This window comes from Lampris incognitus, chromosome 17, assembly GCF_029633865.1.
Source record: "Lampris incognitus isolate fLamInc1 chromosome 17, fLamInc1.hap2, whole genome shotgun sequence".
Taxonomy (NCBI): domain Eukaryota; kingdom Metazoa; phylum Chordata; class Actinopteri; order Lampriformes; family Lampridae; genus Lampris; species Lampris incognitus.
The window spans coordinates 19702325-19710240 of record NC_079227.1 but is presented as its reverse complement, the minus strand read 5'-3'; positions in this window follow the sequence as shown (position 1 = coordinate 19710240).

Genomic DNA, 7916 nt, shown 5'->3' with positions numbered 1-7916 from the left:
AGTCGTTCACATTATCATATATCAGTAATAACTGGTGTGCTGTCTGCTTGGGTGGTTTTCCATGAACACAAATATGGCCATAGTCTAGAGTCAGACAATGCCTTGGGATGATTTAATCCATTGTTTCCTTGTCTTGTGATTTGTGAGTGAAATGGCAATACTTGGTCTGTTGAACTGGATAGGCATACCTGCTCAGCTGGACTGGTTATTCAGCCTTTGACTAATAGGTGTGTGTGTGTGATTATGGTCTGGTGGATTTGACATTCCAGCTTGAGTGGAAGCTCAAAATAATTAAGGTGGGGTTTAATGTCTGGGGCATGGTGTGTGTGTGTGTATGGGGGGGGGGTATGAGCATCAGTGCCAAGGGGCCCTTGGGGGTACTAATCCAGTCTTGCCTCTGCTCCTTTCCTTTCTTCTGTTGTGACACTCGGGACAGCCGAGCTGTCATCAATTACATTCTCACCGCCTGAATCAACTCGCTGTTCCCCTGCCTGATTATCTGCCTGCCCGCTGATTCCCTCTCCTGCCTCGGGCTCAGTCGGCGGGGCCCCCACGTAGAGCAGTGGCATCTCCTGGCTCCTCATCCAGCGGAGCACTGGTGTTAGTGCACTCCTCGGCTGGCCCGGCCCCCAGCTCAGAGCGCCCCTTGGCCAGCCTGAACACTTGCCCCATAGCCACACACTCAAAGCATTTCATGCCGCCTGTGCTGGCGTACACCATGTAATGACACATTGACACATGGTGTACATTCAGAGTCACTCTGAAAGAAACCTTCGGCGTCTGTGATGGACAATTCTGAAACATGAACACCTGTCTCCAGAGGGACTGGACATGTTTCAGTGTATCATTCTTACAGCCTAACCCCACAGTCCTAAAACTGCTCACCAGCTTCCCGAAGCGCTGCAGCTCCAGCTCCAACACCTCATTGGAACTGAACATGGGGAACAACAGAGACAGTGACTTGGGTGGAAGGCACCGCCAGCGGGGAAACCTGCAGATAGACACCATTCAGAGAGACGTCGCTCGCTATTAACTCAGCCACAAAACGCTCCTCTTTCAGGAAAACAACCACACCTTTGTTCATCCTGGAGGCACGGGACAGGTTGACGTGTCCCACACGGTCTCCCACAGCCAGGAGAACTGCCTCTATCAGAACAGATGGCTCGGGCTGAACCCGCACTCCATGTTGGATAGAGCTAGAAAGCGTCTCCGAGGACGCCATCTCGCTCACACTGAAAAAAACAAAACAAAACGTCGACAAACAAAGCACACAGACTACAGCAAATGTAGCCCTCGACCAATAAACAAACTCAATCTGAAACCATCAGCCCTAAAGACAAAAAACTACAATGAATTGGATAAGTAAATCGAACTTACTAACAGCAGGTCACTCTCACCAAACACCAACTCCCAGCGTGCACAGAGAGCGAGAGAGCTAACACTCGCTCTCTGTGCATGAATGAGGTTGTGAGCAAGGCAGTGAGTTGATCGCTGTGCACGCTGAGAGTGGCCACCACTCCACTCCTCTTTACCACTCCATGCTGGATTAAAACCCCTTTTTGGACACACACACACACACACACACACACACACACACACACACACACACAGCGGTGGAGAGAAAGGTGCACAATGAGCGAGGAGGTTAAAGAGAGGGCTACAGGGAAGCCCACCAACCAAAAGAAGCAAGGAAAAAAGGTAAAAAGAAAAAAGTGAGAAATATTCAGCTTTGTAAACAACACCGTGTGGCTGTTTGAGTTGGAACAAGAACAAAGAAAAGCTCAACTTCACAGATTTTAGAGAGAGAGAGAGAGAGAGAGAAGGAGAGAGAGCTGGTTAGTTATGCTATGGCTCTTTTGGTAATAACAGTGTAGATGAAGGATTTTGCTCTCCAAATAACCTGCAAGCCTTTCATTTCCAGTCGTCTGATATTGATGGATCAATGTGTCCTACATGTGCTTTGTGAGTTTGCAAATGGAGAGTAATTTTTTAGTTTAGCTCTTTCGTCTACTGTGTGTCTTTGTGGTTCAGCCTTGTGATGAGCAAGTGCCGTTGCAGTGTTCATGCATTGCTCAGTAACTGCATCTGAGCTAGTCCAGTATGAAGAGATGAAATCACAAATGTTAGCAGACACTTTGGACATGAAATTGAAAAACATCTCTTCATAGACAGACATGTCAGCCACGTTTTTTTTAAAATCCTGGCTCGTTGACAAATTGCAGCCTTGTGTTGAGTGAAAACAGTGCTTTCCTTCTCCGAGTTGTGTGTTTTTGTTGGAAACGGTGTGTATGGCAGGCAGGTCCCCAACACCTGTTGACCTGTTTCTGTGGCTTGGCTGTGAGGAGAAAAACCAAAACCCAAAGAGAGATCTGATGGAAAACAGGAGAAATGGAGAGATTGGGGAAAGAACAGATTTAAGAGAAAGTAAACAAATGGCAAGAAAGGAAGAGAGGCGGTGAAAGAGGATGACATAAGCAAAAAAACTCTGACCAGTAGAGGAGGAGAAAAGGGGGACGGGGATATGAGAGAAACAGTGGGGTAACAAAGAAAAGATAAGAATATGGGGGCAGACGGAGAAGAAAACTGGATGAGAAGGGACGAGGAAAAGAGGGGGAGGAAAGGGAGAGGAAAGAGTCAAGTCAAGTCAATTTTATTTGTATAGCCCAATCGGAGTTGCAAGAAAAAAGGAGGAGAGGTGATGCTTGAGTGTAAAAGAGAGGGAAGGCAAAGAGAGGGATGAGAGGAGAGAGAGAGTGTACCAGCAGGAGCCAGCGAAGAGGCCCATCTGTCCCAGCCAGCAGATTGTCTTTAATGCACCTTTGGACCCTGCAGCACAGCGGCTGGTCTCATGTCCCTCCTCTACATGTCAGGCTATCTATTTAATGGTCGCCTGTCTCTGACATCGTAAGCCCGTGGTTTTGGCACTTATTTAGCTGAGAAAACAACTCTCTTATATTGCCCTATCTAATCAGTATTGTTCAAAATCTTATGTATTCTTCAAGTATGAGTTGTGATCCACTGTGACTCAGTTCGGATTCAGGGCTTTGCGAAGATTGGATTTCTATTAGGTTCAATTTTTTCTCATTTATTGTGGTGAGGAGGAAAATGTCTTCTTGTTTGCCTCCTTCTGCCCATCGATTAAAACAGATTTCACTTCGCTCTTAGCAAAGAGGTTAAGATTTACAGCCTCACAGTAGCTGGCTGGCTGGCTGTGTGTGTGTGTGTGTGTGTGTGTGTGTGTGTGTGTGTGTGTGTGTGTGTGTGTGTGTGTGTGTGTGTATATATATTTTTTAATATATATATACAAACCCCAATTCCAATGAAGTTGGGACGTTGTGTAAAACGTGAATAAAAACAGCATAAAATGATTTGCAAATCCTTTTCTACATATAGTCAATTGAATACACTACAAAGACAAGATATTTAATGTTCAAACGGATAAACTTTATTGTTTTTTTGCAAATATTCACTCATTTTGAATTTGATGCCTGCAACACATTCCAAAGAAGCTGGGACAGGGGCAACAAAAGACTGGGAAAGTTGAGGACTGCTCAAAAAACACCTGTTTGGAACATTCCACAGGTGAACAGGTTAATTGGAAACAGGTGAGTGTCATGATTGGGTATCAAAGGAGCATCCCCGAAAGGCTCAGCCATTCACAAGCAAAGATGGGACGAGGGTCACCACTTTGTGAACAACTGCATGAGAAAATAGTCCAACAGTTTAAGAACAACGTTTCTCAACGTAAAATTGCAAGGAATTTAGGGATTTCATCGTCTAAAGTCCATAATATCATCAAAAGATTCAGAGAATCTGGAGAAATCTCTGCACGTAAGCGGCAAGGCCGAAAACCAACATTGAATGCCCGTGACCTTCGATCCCTCAGGCAGCACTGCATTAAAAACCGACATCATTCTGTAAAGGATATTACCACATGGGTTCAGGAACACTTCGGAAAACCATCGTCAGTTAACACAGCTCGTCACTACATCTACAAGTGCAAGTTAAAACTCTACCATTCAAAGTGAAAGCCATATATCAACAACACCCAGAAACGCCACCGGCTTCTCTGGGCCCAAGCTCATCTGAGATGGACTGACGCAAAGTGGAAAAGTGTGCTGTGGTCTGACGAGTCCGCATTTCAAATTGTTTTTGGAAATCATGGATGTCGTGTCCTCCGGGCTAAAGAGGAAGAGGACCATCCAGATTGTTATCAGCGCAAAGTTCAAAAGCCAGCATCTGTGATGGTATGGGGGTGTGTTAGCGCCCATGGCGTGGGTAGCTTGCACATCTGTGAAGGCACCATTAATGCTGAAAGGTACATACAGGTTTTGGAGCAACATGCTGCCATCCAGGCGACGTCTTTTTCAGGGACGTCCTTACTTATTACAGTAAGACAATCCCAAGCCACATTCTGCATGTGTTACAACAGCGTGGCTTCGTAGTAAAAGAGTGCGGGTACTAGACTGGCGTGCCTGCAGTCCAGACGTGTCTCCCATTGAAAATGTGTGGCACATTATGAAGTGCAAAATACAACAACGGACACCCCGGACTGTTGAGCAACTGAAGTCGTACATCAAGCAAGAATGGGAAAGAATTCCACCTACAAAGCTTCAACAATTAGTGTCCTCAGTTCCCAAACGCTTATTGAGTGTTGCTACTAAGTGCTGGACTGTCTCAGAGGGATTTTTGCACAGCCTGCATCTTCAGTCTTGTCTGGTGTGGTAGACCCCTGCCTCAGTCAATCTGGTCCTGAGTGCCTGTTCTTGTGCTGCTATGATCAGAGCCTCTATTCTGTCCATCTAGCCTTTTCTAGCCACTGGTAGGATTTCTTGATATCAGTTACGCCTTCTACCTGTCAATGGTACATCCCATGGAGGGGCTTGATCTTCCATGATACCTCCTCCTCTTCTTCCTCTGCACTCTCTGTCTTCTGCTGCCTGAGGTACTTACTCAGCAGTTCATCATGGGGGGCCCTCTTTCTGATGTACTCATGGATGTTCCTTGTTTCATCCTGGACAGTGGCTCCACTCACTAACCCTCTGCCCCCATCTTTTTGCTTATCGTACCGTCTCAGGCTGCTGGACTTTGGGTGGAACCTTCCGTGCACTGTGAGGAGTTTCCATGTCCTGATATCTGTGGCCTTTATCTCCTCCTTTGGCCAGCTTATTATTCAAGTTGGGTATCTGATGACTGGTAGGGCATACATGTTGATAGCTTGGATCTTATTCTTTCGATTGAGCTGGTTCCTCAGGACCTGCCTCACTCTCTGGAGGTACGTATTTGGCTGTAGCTGACCTCCTTGCTGCCGCTTCATGGTTTCCATTTACCTGTGGAATACCCAGGTACTTCAAAGTCAAAATGTCTTTATTGTCCCTTACAAATTAGTTTGCAGCCAGTATAATAAAACTTGCACACAAAAAGAAAACATACAAACACCAAGGCGGAATTGACAACAGGACATAGCGGGCAAGGACAACCATAGGAGTTCAAATATAAAGACCAAGGAAACAAGCGATCTCCAGACAACACATGAATACTATCTACCATTTAACAATTGAACAGCAGTGGGGACAAAGGAAGCCTTGTATCTCTTAGCCTAATACAAGGCATCCTAAACCGATGACCTGAGGGTAACAGCTCAAACTCTGATCAAAGGGGGTGACCTTGGCACTCAAGAAGGGAAGTAGCCTTTCTGAACACCTTCCTATTATAAAGGTCAGTAGGCTGGGCTTGAACTCTTCATGAAATTTTACTAGCCCATTTGATGAGTCTATCAAGCCATTTTTTATTGGCCAGAGTCAAGTTACCAAACTTCTATATAAAGAGTCATCATATACAGTGCATCCGGAAAGTATTCACACCCCTTCACTTTCCCCACATTTTGTTATGTTACAGCCTTATTCCAAAATGGATTAAATTCCTTTTTTTTCTCTCCAATCTACATACAATACCCCACAATGACAAAGTGAAAAAGGTTTTGTAGAAATTTTTGCAAATTTATTGAAAATAAAAAACTGAAATATTGCATGTACATAAGTATTCACACCCTTTGCTATGACACTCAAAATTGAGCTCAGGTTCATCCTGTTTCCACTGATCATCCTTGAGATGTTTCTACATCTTGACTGGAGTCCACCTGTAGTAAATTAAATGGATTGGACATGATTTGGAAAGGCACACACCTGTCTATATAAGGTCCCACTGTTGACAGTGCATGTCAGAGCAGAAACCAAGCCATGAAGTCAAAGGAATTGTCTGTGGACCTCCGAGACAGGATTGTATCGAGGCACAGATCTGGGGAAGGGTACAACAAATTTCTACAGCTTTGAACGTTCCGAAGAGCACAGTGGTCTCCATCATTCGTAAATGGAAGAAGTTTGGATCCACCAGGACTCTTCCTAGAGCTGGCCGCCCAGCCAAACTGAGCAATCGGGGGAGAACGGCGTTGGTCAGGGTGGTGACCAAGAACCCGATGGTCACTCTGACAGAGCTCCAGCATTCCTCTGTGGAGATGGGAGAACCTTCCAGAAGGACAACCATCTCTGCTGCACTCCACCAATCAGGGCTTTGTGGTAGAGTGGCCAGACAGAAGCCTCTGCTCAGCAAAAGGCACATGACAGCCCACTTGGAGTTTGCCCGAAAGCACCTAAAGGACTCTCAGACCATGAGAAATAAGATTCTCTGGTCTGATGAAACCAAGATTGAACTCTTTGGCCTGAATGCCAAACGTCACGTCTGGAGGAAACCAGGCACCTCTCATCACCTTGCTAATACCATCCCTACAGTGAAGCATGGTGGTGGCAGCATCATGCTGTGGGGATGTTTTTCAGCGGCAGGAACTGGGAGACTAGTCAGGATCGAGGGAAAGATGAATGGAGCAAAGTACAGAGAGATCCTTGATGAAAACCTGCTCCAGAGCGCTCAGGACCTCAGACTGGGGCGAAGGTTTACCTTTCAACACGACAACGACCCTAAGCACACAGCCAAGACAACGAAGGAGTGGCTTCGGGACAAGTCTGTGAATGTCCTTGAGTGGCCCAGCCAGAGCCCAGACTTGAACCCCATTGAACATCTCTGGAAAGACCTGAAAATAGCTGTGCAGCGACGCTCCCCATCTAACCTTACAGAGATGGAGAGGATCTGCAGAGAAGAATGGGAGAAATACCCCAAATATAGGTGTGCCAAACTTGTAGCTTCATACCCAAGATGACTTGAGGCTGTAATCGCTGCTAAGGGTGCCTCAACCAAGTACTGAGTAAAGGGTGTGAATACTTATGTACATGCAATATTTCAGTTTTTTATTTTTAATAAATTTGCAAAAATTTCTACAAAACCTTTTTCACTTTGTCATTATGGGGTATTGTATGTAGATTGATGAGAAAAAAAAGGAATTTAATTCATTTTAGAATAAGGCTGTAACATAACAAAATGTGGGGAAAGTGAAGGGGTGTGAATACTTTCCGGATGCACTGTATATATATATATATATATATATATATATATATATACACACACACACACACATAAAAGTGATGGAACATATCTATCAATAAACATTGTATCCAGAAGAACTGATTCAACCTTCTTTGATTTTCTTACCTGGATTATAGAGCATGCATCAAGACATAATCTGCTCAGGGGGCTCTGGTCAGGTCCTGCTTTCAAAATGTAGCCCAGATGGATGTTCCATCACATTTTTTCTTTATTCTGGAGCACAAGAATAAACAGAAAATGTTAATTTATAGCTTACAAATCTGACACTGGGAGGGTGATGACTGACCATATTGCAATTCATAAGTGTTCTGTCAGTTTTTACAGTTACCTGTTTAAATGTGAGCATAGAGAGGAGTAGACAGTGTCTCAGAACTTTTATACTGATCGCCCTCAAGTTGAACAGCTGAGTAATGTAGAGT